Source organism: Garra rufa, chromosome 22, assembly GCF_049309525.1.
Source record: "Garra rufa chromosome 22, GarRuf1.0, whole genome shotgun sequence".
NCBI lineage: Eukaryota > Metazoa > Chordata > Actinopteri > Cypriniformes > Cyprinidae > Garra > Garra rufa.
In genome coordinates, this window is record NC_133382.1 from 35,334,759 (window position 1) to 35,355,751 (window position 20,993).

The window sequence follows — 20,993 nt, forward strand, 5'->3', positions numbered from 1 at the left end:
TATATATATATATATATTTATATTTAGTAAGCCGTGTCAATGAAGAATCTTTGCTTTTCAAAATATTTGTTATATTAGTAATGCAAATATTTGTTTGGAAGTATTTTTATTATATTTTGCAAAGAGTAATTAAATATTTTTAAAAATATTTAGTTTGCGTATATTTTTGGCAAATATTTTGTTTGCAAATCATTTTTTACAACAGTCTAGATTTTTTATTTTTATTTTTTTTTGCAAATATTTATAACAATATAAATACTAAAATACTAAGTATGTTATTAATGCACAGATTTAGTTTGGAGATATTTTTATTATATTTGACAAACCGTATAGTCCACTATTTTTTCAAAGCTTTTTGACCATTTTTTATTTGCAAATATTTTCTGTATTTAGTAAACAGTGAAAATTAATTCTTCTTTTTGTCATACTATGTTTGAAAATCATTTTTTTTATAACAGTAACAATCCAGCTTTTTTTTTTTTTGCAAATATTTATAGCAATACAGCATTTGATTGCAAATATTTTACTTTTTTTTTTGTATTTAGTTCAATCTTTTGCATTTGCTTACTCTAATAATATTGCTTTAAACTAATTATCGTTTGTTTTACAGGAGTTTACAAGGGATTGAGTATCTCCACCACATCCTCTGCTTCGGTCCTCACTAGCCAAACCACACCGACTGCTGCCCCGCCCACCTTCCTGTCCTCCACTAGTAACTCTAACACAAGCTCCGCCCACACGGTCCACAACCCTATAGGTAACCACAGTAACAACACAGCCAACTCCACCTCTCAGGTCCTGATCGGCAACAACCTACGTCTCAGCGTCACTGCGCCCTCCATCGCTAGTCTCAATGCCCGTCACCTTCCCAGAAGTCTCAGCAACGTGCCACCCGCTGCCTTGAAGCTCGCCGCCGCCAGCAACTGTCAGCTCCCCAAAGTCAACACTGGGTAAACAATAATATGCATTTGTCCATGTGTTTTTATTTTTTTCTAACAAATATTTTACTATATTTAGAAAACAATCCAGCATGTTTTTTTTTTGTTTTTTTTTTAAGTAGCGAAAATATTTTTTTTGGACATATTTTTATTATATTTGGCAAACAGTGATTTTTAATAATTTTTTTTTTTTTTTTTGGCAAATATTTTGTTTGCAAATCATTTACTACTCATTTATCAACTAGTAACAGTCCAGCATTTTCTTTTGGCAAATATTTATAACAATACAGCATTTGATTGCAAAAAAAATCCTATATTTAAGACAATCTAGCTTTTTTTTTTTTACTCTATTCAGTAAGCAGTGTCAATCTAGCAATCTAGAGTCTATCTTTGTTTTGTTTTTTTTATTTGTTATGATGGTAATGCAAATATTTTATATTAGACAAACCTTTATAATCCAGTATTTTTAAAAATATTTAGTATAAGTATTTAGTTTACATTTTTATATTTAGCAAACAGTAACTATCAATCAGTCATTTTTTGGCTAATATTTTGTTGCAATTCATTTTATAACAGCAACAGTTTTTTTTTTTTTTTTGCAAATATAACAATACAGCATTTGTTTGCAAATATTTTCTATGTATATATTTGTTATAATGGTATTTTATCATATTTGGCAAACCGTAATAGTCCAGTATTTTTTCCAAGTGTTTTATTCGCAAATAGTTTCAATATTTAGAAACCGTAAAAAAAAAAAAAAAAAAAAATTTTTTTCAATTCATTTTTTTTTTTTTTTTTTTTTTTGGGCAAATATTTATAACAAAATGGCATTTGATTGCAAGTATTCTACTATATTTAAGAGACAAGAAAGGTTTTATTTATTTTATTATTATTATTATTTAATATTTGTTATAATGGTAATGCAAATATTTAAGAAAAATTATTATATTTGGCAAACAGTAATAGTCCAGTATTTTTATTAAATATTATATTTGTGAATATTTTCTATACTTAACAGTGAAAATCATTTTGTTTGTCTTTTTTATTGCAATTTTTTTTTTTTTCAAATATTTTACTATATTTAAGTGACAAACAAGTTTTTTTTTTAGTAAGCAGTCAATCAGTTTTTATTGTTTTTTTGCAAATATTTTGTTTCTATAATTGTTATAGCAGTAACAGTCCAGCGTTTTGCTAGTTTTACTATGTAGCAAACTGACAAGCTTTTTTTACCTATTTAAATACATATTTACTATATTTATAAGCAATGACAATCGAGTATTTTTTTTATAGTAGAGAAGTAATTTTTTACTGTATTTGTATTTATTTTTTGTTTTCTTTCTTTCTATTGAGCAAATACTAGCTGTAGAGTATTTTAATTTTGCAAATGTTTAATTAGCGAATGTTTGTTACAACAATATCCAAGTCTTCAAAAACACTTAAAGCGTTAAAATTTACTTCAGCACCCACATCAAAGTGTCACATTTTGGTCTTTAAATTTGAAGTAAAAAATAATGCATTAAAAATGATAAATCTGCTAATTGAAGAAAGGTGTTTAAACCTTGTGGTTGCTTTTCTGCTCTCTCATGATTGCATGCACAATGTTGGACACGTTGCATGAGTTGCGCAAGTACATTAGTCACTTTTTATTGAATTGTTTATCAGGTTATTAATCCCTTTCCTGTTCGTCCACAGGGAGAACCACGAGCAGGAAAAGCAGTCCCTCAACAGTATAGCAGAGAACACAGTGGCCATGGAGGTGACGTAGTGACCGCTGTCAGGGCGTCCTTCTTTTTTCTTTCTTTCTTTTATTTCCGCCCAGTCCAGTCTTCTGGTGCTGTGCACCAATCGGGTTCGGGGAAGCAAAAGGACAGCGGGTTTCCACAGCGACTGTCTGAACGTGACAGAAAATTTCATCTCTTGTTTCTCTTTACTTTCGCCCCCTTTTCATTCTTTTTAAAAAAATATATATTTTGTTTCTGTTAAGAAAAGTGATGTGTAAATTATGAATATGGCTAATATTCGATGTACAGAAACTACATATTTGTAAAAGCCCACCACCACCCTTGTATATACGCTACTTGAATACAAAACTGTTGAGTTGATGTTTTGCACTTGGGGAATCAAAAAAGAGTAAAAAGCGAGCGAGGGCGAGTGTGTGAGGTCAGCGTGTGTGTGTGTGTGTGTGTGTGTGTGTGTGTGAATAGTCATGTGCATGGTGAGGAAACCTGCTGTTCTACCTATTTATTGTGCTGTGTTTACAATTATTTTAGTTTATGTTCGTTACTTTCTTTTATTCCGTACACTGTGTCCCTCAGTTGTTTCCTGTGGTGTTGTAAGTCTTTAGGTAGCTGCCGATTCCTAAATTTCCCCTTTAATGCTATCATGCATTTGTTTTCCTCCAGTTTTGTTCATTTTATTTAATTCATTTTCCCCTCCTCTTCTGGGACAAGTCGCCCTTTAGGTTCAGGGGTTAATGGGAGGGCAAATTTAAAGGGTTGTCATAGGAATCTTCCATTTTTATCATCCCAAAAAGACAAACAAGGGATGAAGTCTTCACTTTGGGAGCTTCTGATGCTTCCGATTCAACTAAGCACTATTGTTTCGTTTTTTTTTTTTTTTTTTAGTTGATTTATTGCTGCTTTTTGTATAATTCAGTTCCTTTTTTCATATGATGGAAACTGTCCCAGTTTTTATATTATAGTTATTTTTGTATCTTGTTTTGCATTTCTATCTTTGTTTAGTTTTTGTTCAGTTCTTGTGGTGAAGCGTCTTTTGCGCTTCGTTAACGGAAGACTTCATTCTTTGTTGCTAAACGTCACGCGCGACGGCCGACAAGCGCCCGTTCCGGTTTAATGACATCTTTTGAGATCAAGAAGGAGAAAACGGGTGGATGCCAAATTTGAACGTCATCTCCTTGGCCGCCTTTTCTAAACGCATTAATCCAGCAGACTCTGGACTACTTCAAGGCCTGATTTAAAAACAAAAAAACGAAAACCACAAGTTAAAGGTTGTGCCTTCCTTTGGGAATGTCCTGCTCAGTCTCTTCTGTGAAGAGGATGCTCCGGCTCAAGACCGCGGTCCTGCGGTACAAACTTGTCCGGTGTTTGGATCTCCGATGCCCAGTCCACTGACTGAACTGAATCATCCTCCTCCAGGGGTTTTCTAGTCTGATCTGGAGGGAGGCAAAAAATGAAAAAATATTGAAAATATTAAAAAGAAAAATATTATTGAATAATTGAGAGAGAAAAAAAAAGATGTGACAATTCAAACATGAATCAGACAATAAAGCCCAGGTTATATGTGAACTACTGCATTGTCTTTTTATTGTGTGAATAAGTGACTGAATTTTTCAGAAATGAAAACTTTTATTGAGTAAGGATGCTTTAAATTGATCAAAAATGATGATAAAGACATATAATGTTACAAAAGATTTCTATTTCAGATAAATGCTGTTCTACTCGGGTGTTTTTGATCAGCAAATCAGAATATTAGAATGATTTCTGAAGGATTGTGTGAGTTGAGTAATGATGCTGAAAATTCAGCTTTGAAATCAGAAATAAATTACGTTTTAAAATATATTTAAATAAAAAAACAGTTATTTTAAATAGTACAAATATTTCGAAATTTTACTGTTATACTTTGGATAAAAAAAATGCAGGCTTAGTGAGCAGAAGAGGCTTCTTTTAAAAAAAAAAAAAAACAGGAAAAACCTTACTGTTCAAAAACTTTTGACTGGTAGTCTCTAAAAATCTCTGAATTTCTTGAAAATATTTGTTTAATAGTTTAAAATGACCAAGATGTCTAGGTAATGGGATGTCACTTGTGTCATGTAGATACTAGGCCTGTCAATTGTTTGCAGATGTTTTAGTCTGTTGACTTAATACTCAATTTGACTTTCCTAAGAAAATGATGCTGTGACAAAAGCCCTGTTTGACAAATGTGACTGCTCTTGATACTGAGCACCATGAATGCTAATGACAATTTTTTTTTAAACTTCCAACAAGCAATACCTGCATTACAAAGTCTTGCAAGGCAGCTTTAAAGGAATATTTGAGATAAAATATGACAGCATTGGCATGCTTTTTTTTACAGAAAAATTCATATTTCTTAAAAATATAAACTTTACAAGAAATTGAATGTCCTACAGATATTGCTAAGAGCATAAAGGATTAGATTACTCACCCCCTTGTCATCCAAGATGGTCTGTCTTCAGATTTTTTTTTTTGAGGGAAACATTTTCTCCATATATGGACTTATTGGACTTCTAAAATGCAGTTTAAATCCAGCTAAATGCAGCTCCAGTTCAGTTAGGGTATGTCAAAAAACTCCCATCTCATTTTCTCCTCCAACTTCAAAATCATCCTACATCGCTGCAGAAGTGTTTACAAAGTGAACGTGCAAAGAAAGTCAAATGCCCTTTACAATAAAAGGTAAAACAGCGATGTAGGACCATTTTGAAGTTGGAGGAGAAAATGAGATGGGAGTTTTTTTCGACATACTCTAACTGTCTTAAACCGGAATACACAGAGTACACCCAGAGCTAGACACAATGAGCGTTTGAGGTTAAAAAGTGTATAAATTGTACTTTTTATTTATTTTTTTTTTTTAAATTAATAACCCATCGTTTCACTAGATAAGACTTCTTTCTCAGCTGGGATTGATTAGAGCCCTTTGAAGCTGCATTTAAACTGCATTTTCGAAGTTCAAACTCACGGACACCATAGAAGTCCAATATATGGATAGAAATCCTGACATGTTTTCCTCAAGAAATTAATTCTTAACTCTTAATTGAATATAAAATATCCCTGGTTTTAATCATTTAAAATAAGTTAAACGGTGCATTTACAAATATGCGACAATATCAGGAAAAAGTTTGTTTTGCAGCAGTTATATGGCATAACGTCATGATGATTTAAATGTTTAAATCTGTAAGATGTTCTTCGATGGATGTGTAACATCAGACTGATGGCGCATGTTTGAGGATCTCATGTTTGAAGTGAGTTTTTGAGAATTGACGATGTTCACGCATTAAATTTCCTCCATTTGAAGGCAATTATATTTTCAGTTTTCCTGTTGCGGACTCTCTTGGCAGGTGAGTCGACTTGAAAACAAAAATATACACATTTATGCTATATACAGATGAGATCAAAAGTTTACACACCTTGCAGAATCTGCAAAATGTCAATTATTTGACCAAAATAAGAGAATCATACAAGATACACGTTATCTTTTATTTAGTACTGACCTGGATAAGATATTTCACTTAAAAGACATTTACAGTCCACAAGAGAAAATAATGAGTCCCTTGTTTGGCCCAAACAGTTAAACTGTCCACAGTTCTTCAGAAAAGTCCAATTCTTTTGTTTTTCAGCATTATTGTGTATTTGAACAATTTCCAGTAATGACTGTATGATTTTGAGATCCATCTTTTCACACTGAGGACAACTGAGAGACTCATATGCAACTATTACGGAAGGTAAAAGGTAAGTAAAAGATGCCTAAAGAGCTGGGGGTTGAAAACTTTTGAAAAGAATGAAGATGTGTACGTTTTTATTATTTTGCCTAATTATTTTGCCTTTTTTTTTTTTTTTTTTTTTTTTATATATAAAGCACTGCCCTTCAGAAGCCACAGAAGATATAGTTACATGTTTCCCAAAAGATAAAGTATGAAATTTAGCCTGATCTTCAAACTAAAGAAATTGTAATCGTTGTTCCTTAGGTAAATAAAAAAATGATCCCTCTTATTTTGGTCAAATAAATAACATTTTGCAGATTCTAGATGAATAAAATCCAGTCTCATTCAACACTGTTTTCTCATTGAACATCCCATTTACGTCAGAAATACAGTGGTTTGTGAATTGCATCTTATGTTCAAATCAAATTATTATTTGAAATGATCACTATGTGGCCTTGGAGCAAGAGAAACTGAGGACAATCTTCTTTTAAATATCTTATTAAATGTCCAAAATGTATAGTCATCACATGAAAACAGCGGGAGATTGATTTTCATCCTGTGAAGAAAACATAATGTCGCACACATTGCAATCTGTCAGATTCTTAACTTGCATTTTCTGTTTTTCATCTCTTACACTGTTTTTTTTTTTTTTTTTTTCTTCAGAGATGGAGCAGGCTGAATTTCAATATGAATGCCAAATCATCTCTCTGTGTGCCAGAAAGCCAAATATTGTTTTTATCGACCTCAGTTGAGAATTCTGAACTGGCCTGTTACCATAGTAACATATTTAAAAAATCGTTTGTTTTTTAGGTTGAGTTTCTTCTTTGATACTGCAGCTTTAGACTTTTTTTTTTTTCTCATTGATCTGTGTGTTTGGATGTCAGGATGAAACAGTGAGTGAGGCTACAGTCTTACCTTATATATAGATGAAGGACAACTGGAAATGTCCTGGATCCTGAGATATGGTTGCTCCACTAATTTTCCTGAAATATCAATGTTAGTAGAAACGATTTGGTCATTCATAACATGGAAATATTCTGTCTGTGGTCTCAACACAGCTCAGTAAGTGTGACTACATAACGCTGTATAAATTTTTGACAATTCTGTTCATATCTTCTTCAAATTCAGTTATGTCTGTAGCACAAAACGGTGCTAGACAGGCGTTTCTGTTGCTTTAAAATGGTTGAGCTCTTTAACCCTTTCATGCATGAATTATGAAAAACGTTATCTAGATTTTTTTATGATTATTTTTATTACTTTAATATGATGCTACAATTGAAATCCATTTTCATTTTTATAAAATTCAGTTTTATTAAATTATTTCACTGTCCACGTATGTGGACACCATGCAACAAAGGAGTAAAATGGGACATAAAGCCAGGGTAAGGGTTGATTTGACAGAGGTGGTTTTAGAGACAAAGTTGTCTGGAATGAGGAGTTCTGTCATATGATACAAATATATTGCGTGTTTGTGCGAAAAATCACAATTGTTTACATTCTTGACAAAACGGCACTTCAGACCAAGACCATGCACATCGATTTTCATGTTGATAGAATAAATGCTTGCGTAGATAGTGGGTTTTTTTTGTTTGTTTGTTTTTTCTCTTAAACCACCACCAAGTGGCCAAGCACAACAATTTTTGTCTTGCAACCTCAGATTGAGCTCTTACACAAGTGTGCTGAGTTTGGCGAAATTATCTCATTTTGTTCAGGAGTTGTTGGCAATTTATTAAAAGTGGCCCTGCCCCTTTTAAAAATGTTGGTGTTTTTTTGATAATTATTGATATTCGCTCTCCAGAGAATCTTTCTGCACTGGTTTGGTTCCGAAAAACCTAGTACTAGTTCACAAAAGTAGTTCCAAGTACTTCTCAGTTATTTAACAAACAATTTAATTGACAGCAGCGGTTCTAGAGGTAAAGTTGTCTGAAATGAGGAGTTCTGTCATAGGGTACGAATATCGCAAGCCCTGCAATGTACAATCGTTTACCCCCCAGTGGCCAATTTCTTTCAAATTTCTCAGACCTTTGGGCCGTGAGTCAAACAGGCCCACTGTGTTTCGTTCCGATCGGCCTCTGTCAACTATGTCTAATAGGTGCTCAAACTTCATCGGCCAATGACGGGCATGTTTTTTTGAGATACACAAAGGTCCTTATAGACACTTGTGGCACTTCGGACCAAGACCATGCACAGCGATTTTCACGTTGATAGGACAAATGGTTGCGTAGGTATAGCCATTTTTATGTTTTTTGCCCTCTTATAGCACTACCAAGTGGCCAAGCTCCATGATTTTTGTCCTGCGACCACAGATTGAGCTCTTAAATAAGTGTCCTGAGTTTGCCGAAGATATCTCATTCCATTCAGGAGTTATAAGCATTTTACTAAAAGTAGGCCTGCCCCTTTCAAAGTTTTGGCTTCCCTTGATGCGAGTCGAAAGTTAGACTTTTTGAAATTTATTGACATTCTCTCTCCAAAGAATCTATCTGCACTGGTTTGGTTCCGATCAGGTGAAAAACCTAGGACTAGTTTACAAAAGTAGGTTTTGCAAAAAATCCAAAATACCCGAAAATTGTGCCCAAATCTGAGGCATGCATTTTGTCCGACATGAGCCAAGGATTGCCAAGCACTTAAGTCTGCGACTGATGGTTTAGGAGTTTTGAGCAAATTCATACTTTTAGTCATTGTAGCACCTCTGTCAGGCCGATTGGGGTGAGCCTTGGCCACGTTGTCGGTGGTGGGAGTACTACCATCCCTCCAAGTTTCAAGTCTCTGCAACTTACGGTTTGGTTTGCACAAGCAGTTTTCTGATCCATGACCATTATAACAATTACAATAGGGTTTTACGCTACACGCTTAAACCCCTAATAAAAACTGTCAATCCACATAAGTGATGGACATTGGTTATGATTAACTTTTTATTCTACTTTGAAGGCATCTTGAGTAAAACAGCTTCATATTTAACAAAGCATATGCAAAACACTTAAACTGGAAGCAATGACACCTGTTTAGCAGAATACGGAAGTTGGTTGCGCATAACCCCTATAGGCGTTTTTCCTGGATGCAGAAGTCATGCCTGACTCTTAACCTGAAAAATGCTTTGCATTTCCGGTCTCCAGTGTTTCTAGTCAAAGTAGTGTATATTCAGAGCTGTTAATCTAATGTTAAACCTATTAAAATGTTTTTAAAAAGCACATGGCTCTATAGCGCCATCACTTTGCAATGGCGCAATGACCGGCATTTGTGCCTTACTCCTCAAAGTTTTAGTGATGGGATTTATGGCTCTTTGAGGGGATCCAGATCTTTGTGATCCGTTCCTTTCAAAGAGCCGTTCAAAAGAACGGCTCTTTTGGCTCTTTTTAAATATTAAGTCAGTTTTATGAAGCCAGCTTGGGGGCATCTCAGTTTATCCTTGAAATAATCACTGGGAGGAATGAGGTGAGATTTGTAGTCAAATAATTAAAACTCAGATATCACACCAATATCTGAGTTTGAATTATTCTGAAATATTGATTATTACCTTATTTGTCATGTGTGGACTATATAGGGTTGCACAACATCCCTCTGCTTAGACAGTGACATCACTATTTTGGATCTACCTTTAGTACAAAGTGTGTTGCTGCGTCCCAATTCGCATAATTATACTATGCCCTTAAAGTATGTACTCTTTTTGTGAGGAAAAAGTACATACTTTTGAGTATGTAGCAGAATAGTAGGCAAGCTTTGGGACATACTACTTCGTCTGTTGCTTAGTTACCTAAATCCTGTCACTGTTTAAACTGCCCTGTCAGTTAATATTATCTACATTTCGTTTAATTTGATTTCCTACCGTATTAGAGAGAAATGAAAAGGCACATTCTTGTACGAGTCTTTTAGGCCGAGAACTTTGCTCGTGTATGCATAATGATGCATTTAAAAGTTAATGACCATACCTATCATTACAAAAGTTCATAATGTTGCTGCACATGAAATATACCATGGATAACATTAAATAAATATTTTTCATTAGGTTACACATTGATTATTTATCACTAAAACCCCTTTCTCTACCTGTCCGTTGGTCGCGCTTATCCGCCATGTTTGTAGTTTTTTAACATTTTTTATGCGTGTTTGTAGTCCTAATCGGATCCTCGTTCACCGGGCAATGTGTTGTGGGCAATATTAGCCGTTAGAGTGTGCATTGATCCACACTTCGTAATCTTAAATTAAGTAGTAGACCATCCGGGAATAATTTGTGTGCATCTGTGTGAAACACGCATAGGAAAAAAGAACGACAGAAAGAACGGCTCCCACCCAGCCGCGAATCGGCTCCCATCGTTCATGTTTATGAGCCGTTCAAAAGAATCGGTTCGTTCGCGAACGTCACAACTCTACAAAGTTTAATGAGTGTGTAAATGACACAATGCTGCCAACCTTAGCTACATTAACAGATGGACGCTATTTGAATGGGTTCTTATGAAGACCGGAACAGAAGAGCATCCAATCTGACGTTAGAATTAGTAATGGCGGCACTCATCGTTTACTCAGAAAAAAGGTCTGTCAATCCACATAAGTGATGGACATTGGTAATGATCATCTTTAGTGTCTACTTTGAAGGCATCTTGAGTAAAACAGCTTCATATTTAACGATACATATGCAAAATACCTGAACTGGAAGCAATGATACCTGTTTAGTAGAATACAGACGTTGGTTGTGCATAACCTCTATAGTAGCGGGCGCGGTCATTCGTAAATTTGATGTGGAAAGCTTCCGGTCTCATTCGTTTTTAGCTTTAGCTGTACAAAACAAGCACGTTTTGCTGCGATATTGCAAACTTGAGTGTCTTACCATGTTATTGTGATGTATTATCTTAATTATGATCACTGTGGGTTGTAGTGCAATAAGTTTTACCGTTTACTGCACTTTGTTATTGTTCTAGCGATTTTCCCACAGCTGCCAATGAACTGGAAGCCTTGCACATTCACAGAAAACTGCTTGCTTCCGCGTTGAAAAATAATGTTTGATTAAAAGTAGAGTTATAACAATCGTTCGTTCTTTGTGTGAACGGACCTTTAATTACCACTTCATAGTACACAAAGAGTGGCTACAATATTGGTCGTTAGCAGCTTTAGCGCGAGAACAAGTCCTGATTTGGTAGAGATTAGTTGAAGGTGAATATTCCGGAGGGCTCAGGTGTCTTCTGGAAGTTCTGGCACTTCATTCTGGAGAGCAGAGTAAGTGCTGGAAATGCGTATTGACTGTTTGTGTGCGGTGGACTCTGTCCAAGTCTCTCAACGTGCTCTTTGATCCGAGGAGGAAAACGTGATGAGCCAACAAGAGGCTCGGATCAAAGATGCAAAGTGAAGAGAGAGAGAGAGAGAGAGTGAGTGTGTCGAGCTTCAAGGAGAAACAGAGGTCTGGTTCAACAAGACAAGAGCTTATTAATAATTATTTCCTTTTGAAAAGAGGAATGTTGTTTTTGTTGTGGTTTGGATTCTAGGAAAAACCTCTAAACGAACCGTTTCTTTGAACCAGTCAATGGCTTAACTGGAGCTGTCATATATATATGTGACCCTGGACGACAAAACCAGTCATAAGGTTAAATTTGACAAAACTGAGATTTATACATCATATGAAAGCTCAATAAATAAGCTTTCTATTGATGTATGGTTTGTTAGGATAGGACAATATTTGGCTGAGATACATCTATTTGAAATCAGAAATCTGAGGATGCAAAAAAATCAAAAAGACTGAGAAAATCACCTTTAAAGTTGTCCAAATTAGGTTCTTAACAATGCATATTACAAATCAAAAATTACATTTTGATATGTTTACAGTAGGAATTTTACAAAAAATCTTCATGGAACATGATCTTTACTTAATTTCTTAATGATTTTTGGCATAAAAGAAAAATCATTAATTTTGACCCATACAATGTATTTTTGGCTATTGCTACAAACATACCCCAGCGACTTAAGACTGGTTTTGTGGTCCAGGGTCACATATATTTTTTAATTAAAATGTGTTTTAATGCAGTATATACACTACCACTTAAAACTTTCAGGTAGTTTATTTATTTTTAATGTTTTTGAAGGATGTATCTTATTGTAAAAACTTTATTATCATTTAAAATAAATGCTTTCTAATTTAATATATTTTAAAAGGTGGCAATTATAGAAATTAATACTATTTTTTAGCATTTTTTTAATTGATCAAAAGTGATGATAAAGACATTTATAATTTTACAAAAGATTTCTGTTTCAGATAAATGCTGTTCTTAACTTTTTATTTATCAAAGAGACTTTTTATTCATCAAAGAAACCTGAAAAAATTCTATTCAGTTGTAATAATAATTCATTTCAACATAAGTGTTTTTGAGCAGCAAATCTGAATATTAGAATAATTTCTGAAGGATAATGCGACTGGAGTAATGATGCTAAAAAGTCAGCTTTGAAATTAGGAATAAATTACATTGTAAAATATGTTCAAATAGAAAACTGTTATTTTAAATAGTAAAAATATTTTTAAATTTTACTGTTTTGCTGAACTTTGGATCGAATAAATGCAGGCTTGGTGAGAAGAAGAGACTTATTTAAAAAAAATTGTGTATCACATACACATACAATAACATATAGTAAAATCATCAATATTTTGTTGTTGTTTTTTTGTTAAATTTTGCCTATGTTTGATAAAAATTAGTCTTGTCAACATTAAGAATACACTAGCTCTTTAAAAATTTCTGTATATTAAACTGTTTCATTGTGTTTCTAAGTAGTTTGGAATCCATTATTTTAATTTCTTTAAAAAAATGAGAGAAGCAGTTTTGTTTTGAAATATTATTACTATTTAAAATAACTCTTTTCTATTTGGAAATATTTTAAAATGTAATTTATTCCTGTGATTTCAAAGCTACATTTTCAGCATCATTTCTCCAGTCACATGATCCTTCAGAAATCATTGTAATAATCTGATTTGCTGCTAAAAACATTTAATATTATTATATTGAAAACAGCTGAGTGGAATTGTTTCGGGTTTCTTTATTGTCTATATTATCACTTTTAATCAATTTAAAGCATCCACCTTTTGTCCACCAAATCAAGGTCAGTAATGAACGTGCAGGAAGCCGTTTTGCTGCAAGGTGACTGGAAAACCCTTAAAAAGGAAAACAGGAAAGAATATCACAGAAGACCCCTGAAGACCCTTATGATTATACATCAAGGTCAGTGAGTCTACAAAATGTCAAATAATTTCATGTTTTATGTAATTAGTTCAGTTTGTAATAACATCATATTCATCGTTCAAAAATTCAGGGTATTCGTAAAATGCTTTTGAAATACTTGTTTAAAAGTTATGTTTGAGATCTGTACACTCATATGTATCCAAGGATACTGTTAATTCTTTTACATCACTTGACATTGGATGAGTCACTGAATCAAAGCTTAGAAGAACATGGCATGAGATATTCAAAACCTTATGAAACCCACATGAATGCATTTGCTTTTCATTGATTCTCATTTGTCTTTGAGTCTTTGAAGAGCATGTGGGAAAAGAACATGTAGCACGGTATTTACAGCTACCTCTATACAGTAAACTCTTAAAAACTCCTGACGAAGATTCAGTGAAGAGCCTTTAACATTAATTGAATCTTTCCATTGTGCAAAAGGTTCTTTATAATTCTTCAGATATTTAAATATTCCAAAAAAATAAAATCCTTTTCCAAAATCTATTTTTGGAACCCAAGATAGTTCCTTAATGGAATCGCTGCACATTTTTAAGAGTGTATGTGGCTCTGTTCCAAAACCAGCCTGCCTTGTAAGACAGTATCCTAACTAAAAAGCTCTGATTTGTAATGCTCTGCATGGGCAGCAACTAAATTGCAATTGATTTGAATAGAGTTTGACATTTACATGCTGCTAAGCTAACAGCATGCTACTCTAATAAGCATAAATTTGCATAGTACACACAAATATTAGGTAAATCTATTTTAAGTTACAATTAACCATTTTTCTCTGTGTTTGCGTATTAAATGAAATTTATTTATAATCAACATTTTTCTCTCTACCTTTTTAAATGATCTTTACACATGCATTACACTCTTAAAAATAAAAGTTTGTTATTGTCATTGATGGTTCCATGAATATTTTTTAACATCTATAAAACCTTTCCATTGGACAAAATTCTTTATAGTGAAGTAAAGTTCTTTAAGCTAATATATATATATATATATATATATATATATATATATATATATATATATATATATTGGGAAACTAATATGATTCTTCTAGTGAAAACTACTTTTGGAGCCTTCATTTTTACAAGTGAGTAGGGAACATGCAATGCTGACTTAGAAGGCAACATAATTAAATGCCTAAAAAGGTGTGTGCCCTAAAATACTGTCTTCGTAGGTGGCTCACTAGGGGTTGGAACACAGCCTGTAAATGTGTTGCCTAGATGCTATAACCTAAAATTAAATTATGACAGTGGAGAATCCCGCTGTGTATTTGTGATATTCTCACTTGCCGGTATTTTCAGTTGATTGAAGGGTGAGAAAAATGATTTGACCTTTCTGTCATTTCCCAGGAGAAAACGAGAGGCAGCGACTTCTCTTCACTCACAAAAGACTGCCGTTGCTATGGTTATACCGCAGTACTGTGTTGAGGTTACTCTGATTATAAGCATGTTTGCATTAACATAATCACATATTCTGTTTACATGAGCTCTAACTTCATTGCACTACAAGGTGCAGCCAGCAGTGATTTTTGCGTATGGATTTTTCATCACTTAAAAATGTGTCCTTCATTAACGTCAGAGAGACTCCTAATAAACATGCAGGGCAGTATGTCTTCTCGTTTTATGTGAGCAGATGAGAAAGTTGTTTGATTTTTGTAGTGCCTTTGTCAATACGCCGGCCAACAATGACTCATCACGACAACAAAGACACTGTGAAGATCAGAGCAGAAAAAAGATGAGACTCTGAAGCTGCCTTGATGCGAAATCAAAAAACCCAAAGAAATGCTGTGAAATTCATTAATTGTTTTCAGGCTAAGGCACATAATCCAATTTGTCTGCAATCTTCAGACGGCGCTGTGGTGTGGAATGATTGATTAGATGCTGGAGTATGAGCTATTCATCAATGCCCATTCAAAATGGCAGTTTGATTATTCTCTAATAGAGCCGTACTGCCGCAGTCACAACGCATTACTTCTGAAGAAGACGCCATGGCAACAGCGTCTTCCTTCCAAGGTGATCGTTAGGCTTGGAGTCAGATGACCGGAGGGATGAAATAGGATTGGTTAAGATGACCTCCTGTCAATAAGTGACAAGTCTATTATGTGGCAGCGTTCAATATGGGAGCTTGTTTCAACTCTTGTGAACAATATTACAAGAACAGTCAGGACTGGCTCATTGCAGTCAGGGATAGACGGACGGACGGACGGACGGACGGACAGACAGACAGATAGATAGATATTGGTGGATAGACAGACGGACGGATAGATAGAAAAAAGAATGGACAATTGGACGGAGGGACAGACAGATAAATAGAGGAAAGGATGGACAGATGGACGGATAGAAAAAAGAATGGACAATTGGGTGGACAGACGGGTAGATAGATAGATAGATAGATAGATAGATAGATAGATAGATAGATAGATAGATAGATAGATAGATAGATAGATAGATAGATAGATAGATAGATAGAAGAAAGGATGGACAGATGGATGGATAGAAGAAAGGATGGACAATTATGTGGGTGAGTTTATGGACGGACAGACAGATGGATGGAAAAACAGATGGATGGACAGATAGTTAGAGACAGATACCTCTATAATAACCTCAACTCCCTGGCGACCAGCCACAACACTCTTGCATCATGGCAGTAAGTTTGTTTCTTTAATCTCAGTGGTGAAAGAAACTCTTTGTTTTATGAATCCACTTTTAACCGAAGTGTGAGTTGAGGGCATCTCCTCCAGCCCGTCTGCGTCTCTCCTCTTCTGCTCTGCGTTCTCTCGCTCCGGGCGGATGAGGGTTAGGCAGGTGCATCAGACACAGTGCCTCTGTTGTGAGCCCTCTCACTGATCTATCTATCCTCTCCTCCATCCGTTCCTTCAATCTCTCTGCCTCTTCACTCTTTGAACAGGTGCGTACAAATCCTCTCCCTGGCAGCCAAAACACACCCTGTGCCAAACATCCCAGACACTCAGACCAACAAAAAAAGACAAAATATCACATTTTCCAATTCCCAGACTGCTGTTCAGGGATTTCTCAAACATTGCTGGAAACCTGTTTTGCTTCTGCAATATTCTGCAGAGAATATTTCATATTATTCACTGTTAAAAAAATAATGTTTACAGTTAGAGTCAAAAAATATTTCACTGTTCAATATTTTCATCTATCTATCTATCTATCTATCTATCTATCTATCTATCTATCTATCTATCTATCTATCTATCTATCTATCTATCTATCTATCTATCTATCTATCTATCTATCTATCTATCTATCTATCTATCTATCTATCTGAACGCCTATCCATTCATCTCTCCATACTTTTTTCTATCTGTCCATTTGTCTGTCCTTTCTTCCACCATCTATCTGTCCCTCTGTCCATCTTCATCTATCTATCTATCTATCTATCTATCTATCTATCTATCTATCTATCTATCTGAACGCCTATCCATTCATCTCTCCATACTTTTTTCTATCTGTCCATTTGTCTGTCCTTTCTTTCACCATCTATCTGTCCCTCTGTCCATCTTCATCTATCTATCTATCTATCTATCTATCTATCTATCTGAACACCTATCCATTCATCTCTCCATACTTTTTTCTATCTGTCCATTTGTCTGTCCTTTCTTCCACCATCTATCTGTCCCTCTGTCCATCTTCATCTATCTATCTATCTATCTATCTATCTATCTATCTATCTATCTATCTATCTATCTATCTATCTATCTATCTGAACGCCTATCCATTCATCTCTCCATACTTTTTTCTGTCCATTTGTCTGTCCTTTCTTTCACCATCTATCTGTCCCTCTGTCCATCTTCATCTATCTATCTATCTATCTATCTATCTATCTATCTATCTATCTATCTATCTATCTATCTGAACGCCTATCCATTCATCTCTCCATACTTTTTTCTATCTGTCCATGTCTGTCCTTTCTTTCACCATCTATCTGTCCCTCTGTCCATCTTCATCCATCTATCTATCTATCTATCTATCTATCTATCTATCTATCTATCTATCTATCTATCTATCTATCTATCTATCTATCTATCTATCTATCTGAACGCCTATCCATTCATCTCTCCATACTTTTTTCTATCTGTCCATTTGTCTGTCCTTTCTTCTACCATCTATCTGTCCCTCTGTCCATCTATCTATCTATCCATCCATCCATCCATCCATCCATTTTCCCGTCATCTATCTATCCGTCTATCTTCGTCCTTTCTTCCGCTACCTCCCATCTCTCCATACTTTTTTCTATCTGTCCGTCTGTCTATCCGTCCGTCTGTCCATCTTCATCCTTTCTTCCGCTATCTGTCTGTCTGTCTCTTTGTCTATCTGTCCGTCCTTCTGACTATTCGTCCGTCCTTCTGTCTATCCACCCATCTGTCCGTACTTTTTCTATCTATCTATCTGTCCATTTGTCCGTCCTTTGCATGACATGAAGTTAATTAAATTCGACTAGACTTGCTGTGTCTCTTCATACTGTTTTGTATAAGATTCTCAGAGCAGGGAGTCTAAATCTTTTGGAGTCGTTTTCCAAACGAGTGTCTGTCTGATCGATGCAGTGGTCGATGTTTAGTGTGTTACTGAAGAAGAGCTTGAGGATAATGACGGTAATTGGCTGGTCTGATAGATTGCCGCATTCATTCTGCCTTTTTGCATGAAAAAGAATAAGAAACGCTGGACTCATGTTCAGAAGTGCTGTAGACTCCAGCTTGTTTTTCATACACAATAAGGGGAAGAACAAGTATTTATTATGTTGACTTGACAACATACTGTTATTGTACAAACTTCAGTTAGCCTTTTTTCATTAACTTTGAAGTTGTGCTACATAAGTATATGTCTTTCTGGCTAAAAGCCTAAGGAAATATAGAAACCTTCAAATGCCTATGTATTTGTATGTGTGTAAATCTATATAACTACCTAACAACCACAAAAAGCAACCACTTAGCAATGCTTTCATCTCTTTAAACATCAAAGTGTTTTATAGCCAGGCAAATCTATCAATCCAACATTTGTCCCTCATTCTTTTCTTTTTCTTTCTGTTGTTTTGTAGCTAAAATACGTTAAGCTGTTAATCTCCTCAAATTGTGTTCGAGCTGCAAACTTCTCATCCAATCAATAGTTCAATCTGGTGGGACAGCTGTGAACCAATGATACCAGCGATTCTTTTAAGTGAACTATTGAAAGAGAGAGAGAGAGCATGAAGGAGAGAGTGTATATGGATGCAGTATGGATAGATGTTGAAGTGGATTTATTTAGCTCCTCCAGTCTTACTCATCTATTTTTAGGGCTTTGTCACAAAGGCTTTGTTTTTTCACTCCCACACACACAAAAACAAAAACACTCAAGAACCAAAGCTGTGCATTTATTGCTTTAAACCTACACCCACATCCATCTCCACTCGTCAGACCAAAACACTCCTGAATCGTAAAAGTGTGTGTGCGTTAATTAATATTTAATGAGCTGCACCTGTGAGACTAATAAGCTGTGACTGGGATTCCCTATCGCCCAAATACACACTGTTTGTGGAATAACATACTAGCATACTATACTTACTATTTCTATTATTTAAAAAAATATATATTATTATATTTTTAAATTTCATTTATACTCAATACTCAGATGTAAACAACAGCATTGATTACATGGTGAATGTATTTACGTTGTTCTGCGAAAAATCGTGTTGAAGCTGCTAAATCATACAGAGAATGACTAAGTAAGCAGGAAAGGGTGCAATATTTTGACAAACTAAAGTTAATAGGGGGTAAAGATACATATGAGTATTTAATTAACATATTAGCCTATAGGCTATACAGTGAGAATAAAAGCCATTCTTTTATTTATTTTATTATTTTTTTTTTTATTATTAAAGTGCCCCTATTATGCCATTTTAAAGGTAGTTAATATTGTTGTAATAGTCTCTTAAAACAGGTTTACATGTATGCAAGTTCAAAAAACACTTTAGTTTTCTCCAAAATTAGATTTATTTTTACCCCGTTTCTAAATGATTCGTAAACGACTCGTGTGAAGCAGTTCGAAGAATCAGTCTCTCTAAACCCCTCCTTTCCGTGAGCCCTCACTGCTGTGATTGGTCAGATGGTGCAGTCCTTTTGGATTGGTCTACCGCTACAGCGCAAAACGAAACGCCCATTGGCATAACTGAATGACAGCTGCGGAGACCTGTTAATGCATAGAAAAGATAGCCTCGATTTTACCCTATCAATTCGAGCTGGAGTCTGACGATGAAACGGTTGAAGTGTCACATCGACAAGAAACTGTTTTGCAAGCACGACCGGAGCAGGACGTTTCTCAGTGGGTGTCAAATGTTAACTGTGGACAGTGTTTGCAATTTGCTTTTGTAAGCGAACCGGGCACACCTCTACGTTGTGAACTTCAACACTGTACAATCCATAACACTGCGTTAAGCCATCGTTTATCATTATCATTACTTAAACTAATAAGGCAGACAGACAGTCAAGCTGCATCAATCACAAGACTTTTTAGACTACATTGCACTCACAGCTGAACAACAGAACTACAGAAACGCAAGTTAGCCGGTTACCAAGACATGTGGGGGGTTGTTACACACCATAACGTACACAAAGACGTATTTTGAACGATCGCTAGAAAATACAATTATTAATCATACTTACAGGTAGAAGTTCAGAGGAGCAAGCCGGTCCAAATAAACTGGGCACTGATCCATGTTTTAAAACCAAGTGTTTGGTGAATCTCGCGTTGTAACGTTACTCCCCAAGATTAGAAAAGCAGTCATCAGTAAAATGACGCGAACACAACACAAGATTGGCATTGGACTGCTGAGGTGTTGAAAAAATTAATGTTAACCACTGATAGTTTCATCTTTTGGAAGGGCATATAAAACAAATTCACTCTCACAGGCTGTCACAGCGCAGGGCGTCTTCTTGACATGATGTAATCCACGTGAAAATGGTAGGCCTGCTGTTTGTGGGCGGGCAAGTTGTTCGCGAAATTGAATGTGGGCGGACATTACGCAAATGTGTAGCTCGTGACGTGTGGCCGTTACAGAAAAAAGATTCGAATTGCTGACGACTCGTTTAGGCGAATGTGAGCCGACTCTTTTTTTTGATAGACAAAAACTTTATTTATAGTGCACTGTCGGCGTCACAACTTTGCAGATAGTTTATGTTCACATACAGCTACATGACACACTACATGAAATATCATATTTGAAAAGGCATAATAGGGGCACTTTAAAATCATGCTTATTTTTTTCTTCCAGGGTATAAAAGTGGCAGCACACATATTATAGTACAACCATGTTTAATTTTGTGTTTTATGGTTTTAAACAGTTAAGCTATGGATGTCTGATTTATTTAGTCATTACTGTGGTTTTCTGTCAATACTG

At 35.1% G+C, this 20,993-nt stretch overlaps 1 long non-coding RNA gene across 1 annotated transcript; it reads left to right on the forward strand.

Moving 5' to 3' along the window:
* The first annotated feature begins 613 nt into the window (after window positions 1-613).
* LOC141297969 (uncharacterized) lies at window positions 614-4,246 on the forward strand. Its single transcript, XR_012341498.1, has 2 exons — window positions 614-950; window positions 2,631-4,246. It is a non-coding gene; the product is annotated as an uncharacterized lncRNA (long non-coding RNA).
* Window positions 4,247-20,993: the final 16,747 nt, after the last annotated feature.